The sequence below is a fragment of the Octopus bimaculoides genome, chromosome 2 (assembly GCF_046866305.1).
Source record: "Octopus bimaculoides isolate indiv1 chromosome 2, ASM4686630v1, whole genome shotgun sequence".
Lineage (NCBI taxonomy): Eukaryota > Metazoa > Mollusca > Cephalopoda > Octopoda > Octopodidae > Octopus > Octopus bimaculoides.
The window spans coordinates 47449909-47472408 of record NC_142929.1 but is presented as its reverse complement, the minus strand read 5'-3'; the positions used below and the strand labels follow the sequence as shown (position 1 = coordinate 47472408).

The 22500-nt window shown below is 35.2% G+C and overlaps 1 protein-coding gene across 7 annotated transcripts in view; it reads left to right on the top strand.

Moving 5' to 3' along the window:
- Positions 1-22500, top strand: part of LOC106875928 (tubulin polyglutamylase ttll6) — a 420072-nt gene that overhangs the window by 17549 nt on the left and 380023 nt on the right. The window contains exon 2 of one of the 7 annotated variants that reach the window (XM_089344857.1): positions 19468-19494. The exons of the other annotated variants lie outside the window; for them this stretch is intronic. The gene's annotated coding sequence lies outside the window, so the exon portion shown is untranslated. The remainder of the gene's footprint in view (positions 1-19467; positions 19495-22500) is intronic. 7 annotated transcript variants of the gene reach the window in all.

The following is a 22500-nucleotide window of genomic DNA, read 5'->3' as shown; positions in this document are numbered from 1 at the left end:
CAGTCAAACAGTCTAACCTATGCCAGCATGGAAAGCAGATACTAAATGGTGATGATGATGATGTTATACATACACATACACAGACATATATGTATATATATATATATGTGTGTGTGTGTGTGTATCTATCTATCTATCTCTCTATCTATCTATCTATCTATCTATCTATCTATATATATATATATATATATATATATATATATATATATATATATATAGATATAGATATATATACATGTATATATATATGTATGTGCTTATATGCATACATACATATAAGACAAGGAAGCAGCTCTATGTTTGTTGACATGGCTATCAAATTATTTTCTAATGAAAAATTAAATTTTTATCTGGTTTACAATACTGATGAGATTGCCATTTATTGGTAGAGTACTCTAAGAAGAAATCTAAAAACTGAATACTTATGAATTTTTATCTAATAGTATCAGCAATATATGTATTTCCAAAATGGAGATGAGTACCAACTTTTCCATGTGGCAGGCTTGGTAATTGTTGAGAAATTTTTTTTTTTATATGAATCCATTAGTAGCCTTGTTAAACTACAAATGTAATGCTCACTAATCATATCAGGCTCAACTATTCTATGTTTTGTGCTCAAACAGACTAGATCCAACCTTTCATACCTATTCGGTAGTATCATTGTAAAAATAAAGAATCACATCATCAAAAGCTTAACGTTGGGAGATAATGCATGATTAATTCAAAAGAATGAGAAGAAAAGTACTTTACATTGGACCTAGTTATCTGAATGTTAAAGGGTTAAATATGGTTTGGGTCTTAAGATGAGGTTAATAGTTTGAACAATTATTATCTCTTCTAGTCACCCTAAATATAGGTTGATCAATCCTGGTATTTACAAGTGGTTGGGTAGTCATAGACTTGGACAGTTTGCTGGATGTTTAGGTGAGTTGAGACTGTTTTTAGATATGAGAATCATAGGGTTTGATTTTTCTCAGCTAAATGATTTTGTTTGGCTCAGTACACTTATGGTTTCCACAGATTTTTCATATTATCTGCATGAACTTAATATTACTTCAAAGAAATTTATTGTTGTAGTGTTTTATTTGATCAAGAGTTTTGAGAATAAGCTTGGCATATTTGAAAGTGATTTACAAAAAAAGAAGCTGGGAAGTCTTTCCAAAGATGAAGAAATTTTCTGAAGAAACCAGCTGTAAGAATAAGCAACAAAATACAAAATAGTTTATAAATACTGTAAGGGTCATGACTAAACAGTTTGAGTCTGTTTTTAGATACAAGAATCACAGGGTCTGATTTTTTCTCAACTAAATGATTTTGTTTGGCTCTGTACACTTATGGTTTCCACAGATTTTTCATATCCTCTGCATGAACTTAATATTACTTCAAAGAAATTTACTGTTGCAGCGTTTTGTTTGATCAAGAGTTTTGAAAATAAACTTGATATATTTCTAAGAGATTTAGAAAAAAGAAGCTGGGAGGTCTTTCCAAAGATGAAGAAACCAGTTGTAAGAATAAGAAACAAAATACAAAATAGTTTATAAATATTGTAAGGGTCATGACTAAACAGTTTTCTTCTAGATTTGTGCAGCTTGTGAGTTAAAGGAAGCAATACAATTTATAATTTATACAATATCCTGATGAATCAGCTTTCACAGTTCTTAAATTAGGTGCTTTTGAGTGGCTGGATTTAAGAGATTTAGAAATGCATTTAGTTGACTTCCAACCCAATCCTATTTGGAAGTAAAATTTCATTACCCTTAGAGATGATTTACGATAAATTGAATACGAAGTGAAGTTAAATAAGTATTCTGGCTGTGGACATCTTGAGAGTAGAATTGCATTTCTGAAAATTTTGATGCTCTTTAAGATTCTTGCAAAAGCACTCCTGACCATTTCCTCATCAAAGTATTCATGTAGCATATTGTTCTCAGTTCTTTAATAATATAAAAATGGAGATGAGAAGCAGATAACAAGAGTGCTGCTTGTATAGCATTAAAATATACACAGTATGTCCCTCTTGTACACAATAAACTATCTTCATGAATTTAGTAACAAAAGTCATTAAAGTTAAGATAAACTTTTTGAATTACATTTAATTTTATTCTCCTGGTTTTCATCGTCATCATCATCATTGTTGTCATTGACATCATTGTCATCATCACCATTATCATCATCATCTTCATTATCATTATTATCATCATTATCGTTATCATTGTCATTGCCATCATCATCATCATTATCATAATCATCATCATTATTTAACTTCTGTCTTCCATGCTGGTATGGGTTAGATAGTATGGCAGGATCTAGGAAGTCGAGGGACTGCATTGAGCACCAATGCCTGTTTTAGCATGGGTTCTATGCCTTGTTGCCAGTTCTAATGCCAGCATTTACCGAAAACTGAAGTATATGAATGCAAGTATGTGGCACTGTGGTATTATTTAAAATATTGGTTTCAAATGTTGGCACATGGCCAGCAATTTCAAGATGGTGGTAGTTAAATCAATTACATCGACCCCAGTGCTCAGCTGGTACTTATTTTTTCAACCTCAAGAGGATGAAAGGCAAAGCTGACTGTTGCAGAATTTGAACTCAGAATGTAAAGGACAAAATGCCACTAAACATTTTGTCCAGCATGCTAACACTTCTGCCAGCTCACCAGTCTAGGACTATTTAAAATATTGGTTTCAAACTTTGGCACAAGGCCAGCAATTTTGGGGGAGGGGTAAGACAATTGGATCGACCCCCAGGATTCAACTGGTACTTATTTTGTGACCCTGAAAGAATGATAGGCAAAGTTGACTTCAGCAGCAATTGAGTCCAAAACATTAAGGCGGCTAGCTGGCAGAAACGGTAGCGCGCCAGGTGTAATGCTTAACTATATTTCGTCTGTCTTCATGTATTTATAGGTGCAGGAATGGCTGTGTGGTAAGTAGCTTGCTTACCAACCACATGGTCCTGGGTTCAGTCCCACTGCGTGGCACCTTGGGCAAGTGTCTTCTACTATAGCCTCGCGTCGACCAAAGGCTTGTTAGTGGATTTGGTATATGGAAACTGAAAGAAGCCTGTCGTATATATGCATATGTATATATATATATATATATATATATATATATATATATATATATATATATATGTCTCTGTGTTTGTGTGTCTGTGTTTGTCCCCTCAACATCGCTTGACAACTAATGCTGGCGTGTTTACGTCCCCATAACTTAGCAGTTTGGCAAAAGAGACTGATAGAATAAGTACTAGGCTGACAAAGAATAAGTCCTGGAGTCGATTTGCTCGACTAAAGGTGGTGCTCCAGCATGGCTGCAGTCAAATGACTGAAACAAGTAAAAGAGTAAAAGAGTATTATTTAAAATATTGAAAATTATTTAAGTCACTGAGGTACTTGTTTATATGTTGAGACAACATTGGTTGAATCAAAATCATTGTTAACTTAGATGCTAACTTAACCAATTGATAAAATATTGGACAATAAAATAAATTATCAACCTGAAATAATAACCGAGATTGTTATTCTCAACTCAGTGGTGACTCCAGCACTCGGGCTGTTTGGGCTTAGCCTGAGTATAAATTTAGTAAAATGAGCATGTATTTGCAAGCTGATTTAGTTTCTGCTAACACTGACTTCAAGTATGTAATTTCAGCCAATAACTTGGGCTCCTTTTATTGAGCCTGATCACAGTTCATTTATTTTTTTCAGCATCTGGCGGTTGTCTTAGAGAGGTGTCCTATCTCAAAAAATATAATTCGTAGCAGATGTTCTCTTGACATCGTTCACACGCTCCTGACTCAGGTTCAGAAGTTACAACCTGAGTTGTTATCTATAATCGTAAAAATTAAAAGTAATACAAATTCAATCTTTTCTTGAAACAATAAATTTCTCTAGAGATTAGGATTTAAATCACAATCTTTGAAAAGGTTCCATTCTACAATATTCTTAAAGGAACAAAAAATTATCCAGCAACTCAGGCTAATATGAACGAGCCTAGTAGGTGTAAAAGACTAACTGTCATCTCATGTCAGGAGTACAGGCAACAGTCAGATTACTGATGTTTGTTGTGCACCCTGCTATTGTTATTTGATTGCTGTTATTCTGTGCATCTGTGTGTAAAGATCAGTTGTGTTTTGCAGGGTTGCTTTATTTTTACCCTTAACTTAGAAATGAAGAAAGACATAGAGCTAGATATTAAAAAATAAGCCATTTGGGGCTTGAAATATTGTGGAAAAACATGAAATTCTTTGAGCAGGCATGTGTCTTATGCGAAATCTGTGATGAGCCCAGGTGACACTGATGCCCTGGAGTCACCTCTGTCTCAACTAAAAGAAATTCTGCAATGCCTATATATTATAAAAACACTGCTATCCCTTAAAATCTGCAGGGCATGAAATTCTAACAACTCATGCAAGCCTTTCTGTCTCTGATCTTTCTCTTTTACTCTTTTACTTGTTTCACTCATTTGACTGTGGCCATGCTTGAGCACCACCTTTAGTCGAGCAAATCAACCCCAGGACTTTCGTTTAAACCTTATTTTGTTCACCCTTTATATCCTCATCTTCCCTACTGACCATATGTCTTTTCATTATTTATTCATTTAAGGTGGCAAGCTGGCAAAATCGTTAGCACGCCAGGTAAAATGCTTAACAGCATTTCATCTGTCTTTGTTTTCTGAGTTCAGATTCCACTTTGCCTTTCATCCTTTTGGGATTAATAAATTAAGTACCAGTGAATCAATTAGTCCACCCCTACCCCCATCTGAGATTTCAGGCCTCCTGCCTTTAGTAGAAAGGATTATTTATTTATTCATTTATTTTAGTAATCACTTGAATTAATATTTGACTGATTGACCTATCTCTCTTTAGAAATTCGTTCCATTTTAATACCCATGTCTTATTTCTATGGCAAATAATTTATTTCATTGTTTGTTTTTTTTTGGTATTTACGTTCATATTTTTGAGATTATTTGGCATTCTTTTTTTATTTTATTTTGATTTTACTTTTTTTTTTACTTTACTTTTAGATACTGTTTTTTCTCTGAATTCTTTGACAAACTTTTTGTCAAAGAAAAAAATTATTTATTTTTTTCTTTAGTATTTACTTTTATATTTTTCTGATTATTTGGCATTCTTTTTTATTATTTTAATTTAATTTTTTTTACTTTACTTTTATATACTGCCTTTTATTCTGAATTTGTATTTTTCTATGCCCATTGCTTCCTTGAAGTAAATCATAAATGCCAACATGCTGAGTACATCTATTTGCCTATGGATACATATAGAGTCAGCTTACTCTTTGTTGTAGAGATGATGTTTTCAACCACCCTGTAGTGTTCTGAAGATTAATCTGTTGGTCTCCATATCTGTACCGTTCTAAATGTGGGTATACAAACGCATATATTTATTTATGTATGTTTATATATGTATATATTATGTGTGTGTGTGTGTTACTATTAGTGTAATATCTATTCTATATCTAACAAGACAATAAAACAGTTGTAAACATGTGGAATAAACATCTACTGTTTCATATACATCTCTTATCTGTTTTATATATATATATATATATATATATATATATATATATATATATGTATGTAAACTCTTTTACTCTTTTACTTGTTTCAGTCATTTGATTGAAGCAATGCTGGAGCACCACCTTCAGTTGAACAAATTGACCTTAGCCCTTATTCTTCGTAAGCCTAGTACTTATTCTACTGGTCTCTTTTGCCGAACCGTTAAGTTATGGGGACAGAAACACACTAACATCGGTTGTCAAGCAATGGGGATGGGAGGATAAACACAGACATACAAGCGTATGCATATACATATATATATATATATATATATATATATATATATATATATATATATATATATATATATATATATATATATATATATATATATATATATATATATATATATATATATATATATATATATATATATATATGATGGGCTTCTTTCATTTTCTGTCTGCCAAATCCACTCACAAGGCTTTGGTTGGCCCGAGGCTATAGAAGAAGACACTTGTCCAAGGTGTCATGTAGTGGGACTGAAACCCGAACCATGTGGTTAGGAAGCAAGCTTCTTGCCACACAGCCTCACCTATAATATATGTACAAGGGAGTACCCCCCCAAAAACCGGAATTTTGCAAAGTTATTTTCTTCACTTAGTTTTACATGTTTACACTTTTATCGACTTCAAAGTATTCTTCATTTGAAGCAATGCATTGGTCCAGATGTGTTTTCTACTGTTTAAAGCAGTCCTGGAACTCTTGCAAAGGGATACCTTTTAACACCTGTATTGTTTTTTTCTTCACATCTTCCACATCTGCAAAACGTTTTCCTGTAAGGAATTTTTTCATTTGGGAGAACAGAAAAAAGTTGCAGGGAGCAAGATTGGGCGAATAGGGAAGGTGGGTTAGCGAGGTCATGCCATTTTTGTCTCGCACTCAAGGCGGTATGCACAGGCGCATTGTCGTGATGAAACCGCCACTCTCCACTTTGTCACAGTTCAGGGCATTTCCATCTCACCACATCTCACAAATGCTTCAGAACTACCAAGTAGAATGTCTGGTTAGCAGTTTGACCAGGAGGAGCAAGTTCAGTGTGGCCAACTCCTTTCGCATCAATGAAACAAATCAGCATCGTCTTGATATTGGACTTCACTTGATGCACATTTTTGGGACAGAGTGACATTGAATGCTTCCATTGACTCGATTGCTATCTGAGATCAGTTAAATGATATAGACTCCTCTGATGAGACACCAATAAGGGTGATGATCAATTAATGCTGTTCATCATTTTAACCATCAACAAGGAAATAGATGAATTTGACATGTTTGCATGTCTTGAACCTAAGTTTACATAAACATGAATCTATATACAAATTATAATGATGATATATGTAGGTGTATATAACTGAAATGTCATTAAATTAAAATCACCATCTATGTATCATACTAAATGCATATACCCCATAGAAAACATGATGCTGTGAAATTTTCTGAGATAAAATTAATGCTGGAAGACTCTGAGTATTCTATTGACATGTGTAACCTTAAAGGGATTATCACGTAAAATCAATGCACCAAGTCTGGCCCTTAGAATTACACACAATGAAATTTGAACTCCAAATCACAAGACAGAAATTTACTTTGTTAGAGCACAGCTATATTCTATTTGTGTTTTGATTTGTCAATTCTTATGGCACACAGTATCTTTTTTGCTGTCACTTCCTGCAACTGAGTTACCATATAATGTATTTAAAAATAGATCAGAGATTGTGCATTTTTTGTGGGGTTATTTTGAGGTAGGATGTTTTATTTAATCATCTTGTTTATTTAAGACAGTGTAATTACATGACTGAACAGGAGCAAAAAAAATCGGTAAGGAATGTAGAAGAATATAAATACTGTATCATTTTCTTTCAGTTTTTAATATTTGTATTATGCACAAGATTGCATGTCAGGTGCAAGTTACATGACAAAGACCAAAAACCTATGCAAAACAGTCATATTACAAAATGACATCTTTTCTCACCTGCTTTGGTGTTTCGAAACTTCCGAATTATTTCGTGAAAAATTGGTTTGAAATCCAGCAAATGTTTGCAAAAATGCCTTACCATACACATTGCAATTCTCTAATACAGGCTTAAATATTGATTCATAGATTTGACATAATTTATCAATCATCTTGTCATCGATATCAATAATTTTTCTCATCTTCATGTTGAAATTACCAATTATTACTGACAAAGCCACACAAAAACGTTCAGGAATCTACTTCCCAATAAAAAAAAGAAACGTTCAAGGATCCACTTTCCAATAACCAATAGGAGAAATTTCATCCACTCTGCTTCAAAAAAGATTATACCCTGTTCTGTAGTGGTTATAATCAATCCAATTCCTGTTCCTATTCTCTAAATTTGACAATGATGGTATGAAGTGCCATCGCCAGAATGGCTATATAGTTATATTATATGCTTTTAGACCCTATTTCAAATGTCGCAGTTATGATTCTCTCAACTGTATAATACCCAGGCAGAAAAGCCATTGATCAAGGTGTCTCCATATTTCTAAAGTGATTTCTTTGTACTATAATTCTAACAGTCTGCTTTTCTGAATAATTCTTCATATGTCTTCAACTTACAGTTTTCCAAATATTCATGAAGTTCTTTGCTATATATATTCTTACAAACAGCAGACATTCTGCTATCTGTAAGAATACTTTATTACCCATTAATGCCAGCACTTAAATGTAAATTGTTCTTGTATACTAACTAATTTCCTACCTTGGTTAACAATAATTTGGTCTTACCTTACTAATTGATAATGTATTAAACCATATCCAGACATTCTACTGCCTAGATCAATACAATTGAATAATTCCCTACCTTGTAAACTATAATTTATTTTCACCTTAGTGATAGATAATGTATTAGACCATATTAAAACATTCTGCTATCTGCAAAACTATGTATTTCCCATTGATGCTAGCACCTTTAATATAAACAGTTTTTATATGCTAACTATATCTGAGCTTACACTTAAGAGAGAGATCAATACATACAGGGATCTGGCTGGCCACTATCAGTTTGTGCTAGTTGCCTTGGAAGCGTCTGGTGTTCTCAGACCCCATACTACTAATTTCCATCTCAAAATAGGGATAATAGTGGCCCATCTGAGAAATGACTCCCCCACGAGATGGAGTGGTTGCTGCAGTGAGTGTCACTAACCATTCTCTGTGGCATTGCCAACATGGTCATTACCACAGGGCGTAGCTGAGCTCACCATTTATCATGGGGTATGTGGCCCTTCACCTACTCTCCTCCATCTTCTGCTGTTTTATCATCACCCCTTCTTTTCTTTTTTTCTTTCTCTTTCTTACCTTCTTTTTTTACTTAATTATTAAACCTAAATTAATAGACTTTAACCTAAATCAATACAAATGAGTAATTCCCTACATCAGTTAACCATAATTTGGTCTCACCTTAGTAATAGAGAATGTATTAGACCATATCTAGATACTCTACTATTTGTAAAATACTTAAACCTGTTTATGTATAACGTTCAAGTCTATCATATTTAATGCCTGAATCATTTTTTACATATATTCAAGTTGCTACTGGCTAATGACTGCATGATTCTGTAATCCTACACCTTGAAACCTCTGTGTACTCCTGTTTGCATCTATCTTAGACACAATTTCCATCAGTGGCTTTCACTTGGGGTTCATATGACCTTTGAGGGTCCTTACAAGGTTTTGTTAAAATTTATCTTATCTATAAAAGGCAGATTTCTCTGTGTGTGTGTGCGTGTGTATGTTTAAAATTCATACATTTACACAATTCCAAATTTCTTGAATTAAAGAATCGGAATTAATATTCTAAATACAATAAGTTAGGTCACATCGTCATTATTCTTATACCTCCTGACTTTTTATGGTATATATATATATATATATATATATATATTAGCATGATGATCATTATCATTGTTTTATATACACACTCATAAACAGAAGTTTCTTTCAGTCTCCGTCTGCTGAATCTACCTACAAATCTTTGGTTGGCCTGGAGTTATAGTACGACATACCCAAACTGCTACACAGTGGGATTGAACCTGAAACCATGTAGTCATAATGCAAACTTCTTAACCACATACCTGCAACTTGTATGCGTGTGTGTGTGTGTGTGTGTGTGTATATATATATATATATATTACTGTCTTGTCTTCGAAACGTCTAGATAGAATAGAGACAGCTGATGAAGGGATATTCCAAGTGGCTTTCCGTTTTCCTGTGTGTTTGTTCCGTTGTCTGTAGTTTATTGTTCTAACGTCCTGTACCCTGATATGCATGTATATACACATGTAGATGTAAGTATGTACATATATGTGTGTATACATGTATATATATTCTTTGTATTATATATATATATATATATATATATATATATATATATATATATATATACACATACTGACCCATGCAGTATTGTAAAAAAAGATGTTAAAATGATTATGATTATGATGATCACTGAGTATGGTTGTCTCCTTAGTGATTTGTAGATGTTTGAATACTTGTTTGGAGTTATATTCAGCTGCATTGTTATTACGAAGCTTCTTAACTTTCCTCCACTCAAAAATATGACTTACTTCCTACAGTAAATTCTGCAATTCAAATGCCTTTGAAATGATTTTAACATCCACCGGCAATACATCTAAGAAAAGAGCCTTGTTGTAATCTGATCAGAAACTTAAGTGTCTATTGAATATGCTGATAATCCTGATTTTATATTTTAGCCATTTTCCCATATTTCTGCATGGCATTGGCAAATCACATGGACCATACATCGAAAATTTTATTTCTCAATTATGAATACCAGATTATAGAATGCAGAGTTCCATCAAAAGGCCTTTTTAAATCAAAAGCCTGAGTTAGGTCCTTTTCAAAGAATTTGGCTCGTAACTGTCATGTAAGAAATAAGAAATTTGTAATTCTTTGTCTTCTTATAAATACATACTGGAATCTATTTAGTATTAGTCTTAACTTTGTTTTAAACTGGTTTTACTATAACTAAGTGCAGGTGAGACTGTATAGTCAGGAAGTTTACATCCCAACCACATGGTTTTGGGTTCAATTCCACTCTTTGGCTCCTTGGGCAAGTGTCTTTTACTACAGCCCCAAGCTAAGTGTCTACTGTATTCTACTACAGCCTTATGAGTGGAATTGAAAGAGAGAAAATGAAAAGAAGCCTGTTGTGTGTGTGTGTGTGTGTGTGTGTGTGTGTGAGTGTGTGTGTGTGTGTGTGTGTGTGTGTTATTTGAATTCTCTGCATACTCAATCTTATATGTGTATATTCTCTTTTATACTATGACTTGCAAGCACCACCTGATTGGCTCCCATGCTGGTGGCACATAAAAAGCATCCACTACACTCTCAGAGTGGTTGGTATTAGGAAGGGCATCCAGCTGCAGAAATCTTGTCAGATCAGACTGAAGCCTGGTGCAACCTACTGGCTTGCCAGTCCTCAGTCAGACTGTCCAACCCATGCCAGCATGGAAAACGGAGTTAAACGATGATGATGATGATGACTTGGGGTTGAGGTTGAAAACTGGAAGAATCATGAACATGTTGGACAAAATGCTTAGCAGCATTTTTCCTTTACATTCTGAGTTCACACATTGCTAAGGCCGTCTTTGTCTTTTATCCATTCAGGGTTGATGAAATAGGTGCCAGTCAAGTACTGGGGTTGATGTAATTGACTTCCCACCCCCTCTGCCTTCCCTTTAAAATTGCTGGCCTTGTGACTAAATTAGAAAGAATCATAACACAGAACTAAAAGAATTCATCTCATCGTTAAAGCAATATAACCATATTTTCTGACATACAAATTGACATACTATATAGTGTAAACATGTAGGTGTAAACATGTAGGTGTAAACATGTAGGTGTAAACATTCAATCATTGTCACTATCTTTACAAATCTCAATGCATTACACACGGAAGTTTTGGTCCTCCAAAGTCATCTTGGTGTTTAAATTGACCTGTCATCTTTGGCTGTAAATTTTGGTTTAAAGAATTCAATTTGTATGCTGGAAAATATGGTATATACTCTTGTGCATATTGTCTTGGGTAGAGGTATAGAGTCTAATGTATATAATCATGGGTACAAATATGTACTCTTGTCTATATAGTCATTAGTGTAGATATAAATTTTGTAAATTCTCATTTTGCATTCAACTCATGAAACAGGGATACCAAATTTTCCAGTATACACATTGATGTAGTATACAGCAATGCTTCTCAAACTATCTGATGTGGCGTACTGGCAGTTTTTTTTTTTTCCAATGTTCCGGGTACCGATAATATTTCTTAGTAATATTAATTTATACCGGAAACAATATATATAATGAATATAATAAAAGTTGACAATTTTTTTTTATCTTACATTTATTTTGTAAACAAATAATACAATATTTCGTAAGCATTTTATAAGCATTTTATAATATTTCTTTCTTTTCTGGAAACTCACTGTGTACCAGCAGCTGATGGCTCGCGGACCAGTACTTTGAGTAGTACTGGTTTACAGTGTAAACATGTAGTGTAAACATTCAATCATTGTCACTCTCTTTCCAAATCCTGCTGCATTTCACATGGAATTTTTCATCTTCCAAAGTTGTCTTCGTATATAAGTCAACCTACCTTTTTTAGGCTGCAAATTTTGGTCTAAAGAATTTGACTTATATGCTGGATAATACAGTAATTTTTTTCCCTGGTGAATTTCCAATCCATCTTGTAATGTTTTGCTGTCCACAACACCTGCTATACTTCCTTGTATCATGCAAATAAAAAGCAATAGCTAATCAATTCATTGATTCTTCTCTCTGGCTGGTGAATTATTTGCCATTTTTGTTTTCTATCATTCTACCTATCTCTTTGTGATAGTACCTTTACAATACTTGTAGGCATGACTGCAAGGGTGAGAGGTTTGTTTCCCAGCCACATGGTTTTAGGTTCAGTTCTACTGTGATACCTTGGGTAAGTGCTATATCCCTGGGTTGACCAAAGCCCTGTGAGTGGATTTAGTAGATGGAAAGTGAAGGAAGTCCATCGCATGTTGCCAGTAAATGGCACCTGTGCTAGTAGCATGTAAGAGACACTCATTACACTCTTGGAGTGGATGGTGTTAAGAAGGACATCCAGCTGCAGAAACCATGCCAAATCAGATTGGAACCTGGTATAGCTCTCCAGCTTACCAGTTTCAGTTGAACTGTTTAATCCATGCCAGCATGGACAACAGACGTTAAATGATGATGATGATGATATGCTATGTCTTTATCTGTCACTACACTGCCAGTAAAAATATTTGTTAGTCATGCAAGTATTTTCTTTTAATAGTAGACTGTTATGTAGTGAAAGTCTCCTTAATTACTATGATGACAACAGTCTGTCTATCACACACACACACACACACACACACACACACACACACACACACAAGCAAAAAATAACTATCTGTATTGTTTGTAATTGTTATATATCTATATTGTTATACAGAGAGACAGACAAATAGATAGATAAATATAGATAGAAAGAGAGAGAGGGAGTGATTGATTGATTGATTGATTGAGTGAGTGAGTGAGTGAGAGAGAGGCATTATGAACATGCTGACAGATACAGTTCCCCTCTCCTCATACACCTAAAGAGAAACATCACACACCAACAAAAAGAAAGAGAGAGAGAGAGAGAGGTGAATTATGAACATATTGACATATACACTTAACATTTTCCTCTCTTCATACATATTAAGAGAAACATAAACAGAGAGAGAGAGAGAGAGAAACAGAGAGAGAGAGAGAGAGAGGAATAGAGAGAGAGAGATGAGTAAGAGAGGGAAAGAGAGAAGAGTGAGAGAGAAAGAAAGGGCAAGAACAAGAGAAATATTAAACTATCTGATGTGAAATAAATCAGCATTGAATCAGTGACTTTAGATAGGCAGCACCGAAACAGCTGTGACATTATGTCTCATACCTAGGGTTAAACAACAGTGACAACAACAAGAAGCTGTATGTGTGATTGTTTGGCTTACCTGAAATGGTAACTGAATCTCCCTCAAATCACACCCTACTGTCTCAAGAAAAATTAAAGACAAGACAGAATTTTGCTGGAGCTACTTTGATTGGTGTAAGTACATGGCTTTGTGGTGTGTAGGTGCATGGCTTAGTGGTAAGGGTACAGGATTCTTGATTGCAAGATTGTGATTTCAATTCCTGGACCAGATAACACGTTGTGTTCTTGAGCAAAACACTTCATTTCATGTTGTTCCAGTTCACTCAACTGGCAAAAATGAGTAACCCTGTAACGAACTGGTGTCTCTTCCAGGTGGGGAATATATACACCATTGAAACCAGGAAACTGGCCTTTATGAATCGGTATGACTGGAGAAGATGACTTTTACATTTACCTTATGGCTTAGTGGTTAGAATATTGCACTCAGGATCCTAAGATTGTGGTTTCAATTCCTGGAACGGGCAATGCATTGTGCTCCTGAGCAAAACACTTCATTTCACGCTGCTCCAGTCTGCTCAGCTATCAAACATGAGTGATCCTGCGGCTGACCAGTGTCCCATTCTGGGGTGGAATATATAAATGCCATGGAATCTAAGGAACCTGCCTTGTGTACCTATTGCATGGGAAGGACCTTTGATCCTTCGCTTTGATTATTGATCTACCTAATTGGAATTGATCTGAAATCAAAGAGCAACAGCGACAACAACAATGGTAATCACATCTAGTGTGGTGGCTCTCAATGGATCGGCGTAAATCTGGTTTCTCTGCTCATTTGCTTAGCGTATTCAGTTTGTGTGTGCATATGTACATATAGCTATATGTGTGTAGTAACTGTTGTGTGGCGGTCTGCCAAAAAACCAAAAAAAAAAACCAACAAAAAATACAAACTACATTGTATAATACTATCATTTACAAGCAGATATGTATCTTTGTACACACACACACACATGCATATGAATATCTGCACACATGCACATACATTTGTTGTAAATAAAATAACTCAGTATATGTACAATACAGTAGTTATGTACAGAAACTATAGAGCTGTGTGTGTGTGTGTGTGTGTGTGTGTGTGTGTGTGTGTGTGTGTGTGTGTGTGTGTGTGTGTGTGTGTGTGTGTCTGCGCGTGTGTGTGTGTGTGTGTGTGTGTGTGTGTGTGTGTGTGTGTGTGTGTGTGGGTGCAGATGCATGTGCGAATGGTGTAAAAATAGAAAACAAAACATTTAGCTGGAAATAGAATTCTACAACAGATTGTCGAAAAGTATTTGTTTGACCTTTATAACTTACGTTTGCGAGAAAAATCAATACAGAATCAACCTAATGAGAATGACTGTGATAATGATGATGACAAGGATGAGGACGATGAAGATGACGACAATGACGACGACGACAACAATGACAGCGACGATGACGACGATGATGATGAATGTGCCGTGTTTACAAGTTTCTGAAAAATTCAAATAGATAAATATATAAATAAATAAATAAGAGAGATAAAATAAAGAAGAATTTCCCCAATTGTATGCTTTAGTGCTGTAAACAATTTATATCTCATTTTTCACATCATCAACATTTTCATCCCATTGGGCTACATCTAACTGAATGTATATGAATATTCTTATTTTGTTTCTGTATTGTATTTATAAAGGTATGACAAAAGAAAACAAAAGCAATAGCTAAACATGGCTTCTCAAGAAAAAAGAAAAAAATGTGGGAGCAGAATAGAATTGCTTAAGTTAAATAAATCAAGTAAAAGTGATTAGAATTTGAAGCACTCATTAGTCAAACGAAGTGGAAGTATTTCTTCTTTGCTTTTACTTTGTCTAAATGCTTGCACAACATGTATATGTAGTAGCTCTTGTCACTGCATGGTTATTGATAGGCAGGTTAGAAATTTATTCTGCATTCACTGCATTTTACTAATGGAACTTTTTCCAGAATATCATTGCTTTGTAGTATCTTGGAGCCTTGATATCAAACTCAGATAAGGAACTTAATGTTGGTATAGCTCAAGTGTGGTTGGCATCGAAAAATATGACAACCATATGGAAATCTAACTTAAACCAAAAGCTGAAATTTAGATTCTTCAGAGTACCTTTGAATTGCTGGGCGACATGCCATGCTTGAGGAGACCTATTGAGTCAAGTAAAATCAAAATTCAAATCAAATCACAATCAAATGGAAATTGTAGTTGTGGCTGATGCCAGTTCCACCTGACTGGCTCCTGTGTTGGTGGCACGCAATAAGCACCATGCATGCATGGGTTGTTGCCAGTGCCATCTGACTGGCTCCCCATGCTAGTGGCATGTAAAAAGCACCGTCCGAACGTGGTCGATGCCAGCCAGCACCGCTCCCCCCTGCCCCGATGGGTTCCTGTGCTGGTAGCACATAAAAAGCACCATCCAAACGTGGCTGATGCCAGTGCCACCTGACTGGCTCCCGTGCTGGTGGAACATAAAAAGCACCCACTACACTCTCGGAGTGGTTGGCGCTAGGAAGGGTATCTAGCTGTAGAAACACTGCCAGATCAGATTGGCACCTGGTGCAGCCTCCTGGCTTGCCAGTCTCCAGTCAAACCGTCCAACCCATGCCAGCATGAAAAACGGACAATAAACGATGATGATGATGATGATGAGAGTGATAAAACAATAGTAAAGGATGTTGGTATATGGTGCTGAAATATGGACACTAACAAATGACCTACAAAATCTGTTGGACAATACTTATGTAAAATTTCTTTGGGTGACAGCCTGTATGTCATGGTGAAGCAAAGATGAGGTGGGATATCATTGTTATATCTTGCAATGTATATTATCAATTGCTATGGGAGAGTACTTTCAGCAAAGGAGCAATAGGAAAACCTCATTTAATGTACATCAACCAACGAATACAAATCAATGAGATAAAGATGTTGTTATTGACTTTCATGTTTACTGGAGGTCATTTGTATACTGCATATCTCATGGACTGTCCTGTCCTGACAGATGAGGTTCAGCAATTTCTTGCTGAACAACCTGCACAGATAATTTGATAGTATTGATCAAGTGTTTGTGCTGTGCATTAGCTACTTCCCCCATCATATCAGGTTATAGTAGAAGACACTTGCCCAGGGTGCCCCACACAATGGGACTGCATCCAGAACCACACAGCCACTCCTGCACCTCCTGTTACGAAGCGTCAATCTAATACTTTCCATGTGCACATCCTCTTGTCTTGTTATTGCTATTTTTGATTATTGATTATTCTATCTGACATGTATATATATATATATATATATATATATATATATAATCATCATCGTTTAACATCCGCTTTTCATGCTAGCATGGGTTGGACGATTTGACTGAGGACTGGTGAAACCGGATGGCAATACCAGCCTCCAATCTGATTTGGCAGAGTTTCTACAGCTGGATACCCTTCCTAACGCCAACCACTCAGAGAGTGTAGTGGGTGCTTTTACGTGTCACCCGCACGAAGGCCAGTCAGGTGGTACTGGCAACGGCCACGCTCAAAATGGTGTATTTTATGTGCCACCCGCACAAGAGCCAGTCCAGGGGCACTGGCAACGATCTCGCTCGAAAATCTTACGATGCTCGAAAATATATATATATATATATATATATATATATATATATATATATGTATGTATATTCGCTACCAGTGCCATGTAGATGCATCGTAGTCAAGGTTGTTGCCTGTGTCACATGAATGGCATGTGTGCTGGTGGCATGTAAAAGCATCCATTACACTCCTGGAATGGTTGGCATTAAGAAGGGCATCCAGCAGTAGAAACAGGTGATCTAAATGGTTAGGTATGCTAGGTAAGTGATGTAATGGATTACTCGGGCTCCAAGGTTATAGCTGAGATGTTAGTTATGGAGCCATTGCAGATTTCCAATATAGCGGATATATAATTGCTAAAGAGGGCAACAAACATTAAGGCAAGACAAAATCTCAAGTCATATACATTATCATTATTGGAAAAGCTTCCTTGCCTTAACGTTTGTTGTCCTCTTTAACAATATATTTATATATGTATGTATGCATATATGTGTGTTACTGTCTATTTGGCCTTGACCACTTGATAGTTGTAAATAAGTGTCACTATCATGTCAGATGTGTTCTTCATTTTCAGTCGTCCCCCCCCCCCTTCTAGTCATGGGCAAATATTACTATGCCTGGAAACAGGAGCAGGTTGGCAACAGGAATGGCACCCAACCGTAGATGATCAGCCTCAGCAAAATTGTCTCCAACCCATGCGAGCATGGAAAAGTGGACGTTAAAAGCAATGAGGATGGAGGATCATACAGCAACGAACTAAAAAGCAAGAGTTGCAATTCAGTCACTGGCAGTGCATTGTGCTTTTAACTGGCAGACATTACTCTGTTAGCTTTGGTCAATTCATTTGAAAATAGTTACCACTCACTTTTGAATACTTGGTGCTTGCTAAAATATTCATTTTCGCTACCAATTTATGTAGAAGCATCCAACCCATGAGATCATAGAAAGATATAAGTACACACACACACACACACACACACACACACACACACACACACACACACACAGACACACACACACACACACACACACGCACACACACACACATACACACACACACACACACACACACACACAATTCATTAGTACATACATACATACATATATAGATATATATATACAGACATAAATACATACATTCATACACACATACATATATATACACACATTCACAATCTACCCACATATATGCATATACATATACAGCCATACATATGTATGAATGAATACATCATATGCATGTACATTGACACATACATCCACACACATCCACACACACACGTATATATATGTAAACTCACACACTCATACATTCACTCACAGAGTATATATATATATATATGTATGTATGTATTATATGTATGTATGTATGTATATATATATATATATATATATATATATATATATATATATATGTGTGCATGCACACATGCACATATATATATGAAAAAGAATCTGTGCAACTGGTTATATGAGCGTTCGGCTCAGTGACCAAAAGTTGATATTAAGCTCAAAGATATCTACCATATAAGGCTGCTTTGTTGTTGTTGTTGTTGTTGTTGTTGTTTTTGTCAGTTTTTTTTATTTGTTTTGATTTTGTTTCCAGTAGAGAAATCAAAATATCAAAAAAAAAAAAAATTAAAACAAAAAAAAACACCCTCCAAAATTTTTTATTTTTTTATTGTTAGTTTGTGTGTGTGTGTGTGTGTGTGTGTGTGTGTGTGTATATATAAATGTATCTATATATATATATATATCAATAAAAAATATCAATCAGTCCTGTCGGAACTAAATGTAATATTAGTGTTTCTTTCTGAACTTTACACATGGCTACCCATCACAGGTTCATAATTCCTCTGAAAAGAACAACAAGTTGCTGCCCATATAAAAGTTCTAAAGACTTACTACTACTACTACTACTACTACTACTACTACTACTACTACTACCAATATTATTATTATTTTTTTTTTTGTTCGTTATTATTATTAAATTCATTTTTTTCTGGTTTTCTGCTGAAAGTATTTTCATTAAAAAAGATTAAATCAAAAACTACCAGGAGCGGGGAAGAAAAAAAAAACAATCTACTTTTGAAATATTTTCCTGAATCCATTTTTATGTTGAATGATTGCAGAAGGTTTTTTTTTTTTAATTAATGCTGTAAAGAAATGAGTTTGATTAATTCCATTGTTTATAAGATTAATGGTTAGGATAAGATAGTGACCGTTGTTATGTTTATACCCCCAAATTGAAGCTATTGAATTTTTTTTTTTTGTTTTTCAAATTGATAGATTCCTTTTTTTTTTATATTTTGTTTTAGGAGCTTCATAATATGTTGCGAAAGAAGGTTTGTTACAAAGCTATTGTTGTTTTGCCTCAAAATTGTGCTTTTTTTTTTGTTATCAAAGGCACTCCAGCCATGTCCACCATATCCATCATATCTTTTGTTTTTCAGGCATGGCTGTGTGTTTAAGAAGCTTGCTTCCCAACAACATGGTTTTGGGTTCAGTCCCAACTGTGTAGCTCTTTGGCCAAGTGTCTTCTACTATATCCCTGCATCAATCAAAAGTATTCTGTGTGAATTTGGTAGATGGAAACTGTAAAAAGCCCATCATATATATATATAATCAAAAAATGGAGAAAAAAAGATAAGAAAAAAACAACAGCACGAGGACATGGTACATGCAAAGTATTAATAAGACGCTCAGAGAAGGAGAGATAGAGTGGTTGTTTTGTGTTTCAAGCAAAGCTCTTCTTCGGAAACAGGAGACATAGCAAAGTCCAAAAGAAAAACAAGAACGAGGAAAAAAATGTTTAGTTACAGAGTGTGCTGGAATGTCAGCACCTATATGCTAGAAGTAGGTGTTAAATGCCTACAATCCATATAGGTGCTACATTCCAACACCTTTAATTATAATTTAATCATAATTATATTTTTATAATTATGTACTTAGAAATTAATTTTACTTATACAGTCGTTTTTTATATGCTAGCCACTGATATAATCATTTTAATGATTATATCCTCAATTCATATATACATACATAACCCATGCTAGCATGGAAAGCGGATGTTAAATGACGATGATATATATATATGTTGAAACGTAAAATGAAAACAGAACACAAAGGATTCCACGGTACACGTGTTTAGGGTGTCTGGAGTTGAGCATGTACACTAGATGTCCACTCCACCACACCTGGAATTTACTTAGGAATGCACATGTTTGACATATTAACTCTCTCATGTGCAGTTGTATTGGGAATTTAATTCTGTCACCTGATGTGGGAGAATTTTTCACAAGCTTGTCATTCTTTGTTTTTAACTGATAAATAGTTGTGACTTAAATCTAGTTTCCAAAATGAATGTATTAAATATTTGAAATATGGCACCTGTGCCCAGCGTCGCCTTCCTGGAACTTGTGCCGGTGGCACGTGTAAAGACATTCAAGTGAGATCGTTGCCAGTGTCGCTGGACTGGCTCCTATGCAGGACATGAAACTCGGCTTGTGAAGACCTGTTGGGGCAAGCAAAAGCGAAATTGTGATGGCACCTGTGCCCAGCGTCGCCTTCCTGGCACTTGTGCCGGTGGCACGTGAAAAGACATTCGAGCGAGATCGTTGCCAGTGCCGCTGGACTGGCTCCTGTGCAGGAGTCACGTAAAATACACCATTTTGAGCGTGGCCGTTGCTAGTACCCCCTGACTGGCCTTCGTGCCGGTGGCATGTAAAAGCACCCACTACACTCTCGGAGTGGTTAGCGTTAGGAAGGGCATCCAGCTGTAGAAACTCTGCTAAATCAGATTGGAGCCTGGTGTTGCCATCCGGTTTCACCAGTCCTCAGTCAAATCGTCCAACCCATGCTAGCATGGAAAGCGGACGTTAAACGATGATGATAATGATGATGATGATGTTGTTATTTCTATAAAAATTAGAATAAGGGTTCCGTGTAAAAGTTTTCTCTTGCGTTTTTAAACTTTTATAATTTTTACTGATGCCTTTATGGTATGCTTTGGAGATAACAGTAGGATGCTGAAAGAATTGAATATATCAACTGTGTAGTCTCTTTGGTGCCAATTATCTATAAATGTGGTTAAATACTTATGTTTAAAGTGTAGTATATTGCCACTTAAGTGTGGCTGACCCCTAGGGGTGGATGGGGTCAGCCACACTTAAGTGGCAATATACTACACTTTATCGTGCAGTTACTGTTAATACTTCATTTAGAGAATTAACATTACTTATGTTTACATTTAAATATTGACAATCTGAATTATTCTTATCAAATAAAATAAAAAAACAATATCCTGGAAGCTGTCTGAGAAAAGTAGATCTTATTGTGATCTGTTATTAAAACATATGTGCTATTGTAAGGTATTAGTTGCAGTGAAAAAATTTTAACACCATTCTCAGAATAGTAAGCAGACTGTTTCAAATTGATAATGAAAAACACTCTGTAAGACTTTGGAGTGACTACAGCTCAAATACAGTGCATTGTTTTAAGATGACATATAATCAAACAGCAATTGTGATATCTATTTTGTCAATCCCAAAAAGATGAAAGGCAAAGTCAACCTTAGTAGAATTTGAACTCACATTGTAAAGACAGATAAAATGCCTCTAAGCATTTTACCTGCTGAGCTAATCATTCTGCCACCTTGCCGCCTTATTCTTCTCATGTATTGGTTTTGGATTTTGGCACAAGGCTAAAAATTTTGAGGGAGCGGGTAAGTCAATTACATCAACCCCAGTGCTCAACTGGTACTTATTTTATTGACCCCGAAAGGCTGAAAGGTAAAGTCAACCATGGCAGAATTTGAACCCGGATCATAAAGACAGATAAAATGTCCCTAAGCATTTAACCTGGTGTACTTATGATTCTGCCAGCTTACCACCTTAGTTGAGTAGTAATATTCTTATGAAGTGTATAAAATATTATTTTATCAGTTTTCTAAGGATGGACATATATATATGAACAAACCTTACAACTTCTCAGCTGAGATTAATTAAATTGTTGCAAGACTTATTCAATATGTTTGAGAAAGCTAAAGTAAGAAAGGAGACATTTTTTGTTTGTTCCAAAGAAAGTAAAAAAAAAAAAAAGAAGAAAAATATAGAAAACATGAAAAGTAGAAAAATATTGGGTGGCGGGATGAGTACTATATTCTAGGCAATGATTATGGTCTATTATCTGGTGAATTATTCTTTGACTGATTCAACAACAAAAGTAAAAATAAATAAAATGCTATGAATATTTAATTTATTTATATATTTTTGTTAGCTAATTGAATATCAAAAAAGCTAATATTACTTCATTTTTCTCTCGAAATATGGAAAAAAAAAAAAAAAATCAGA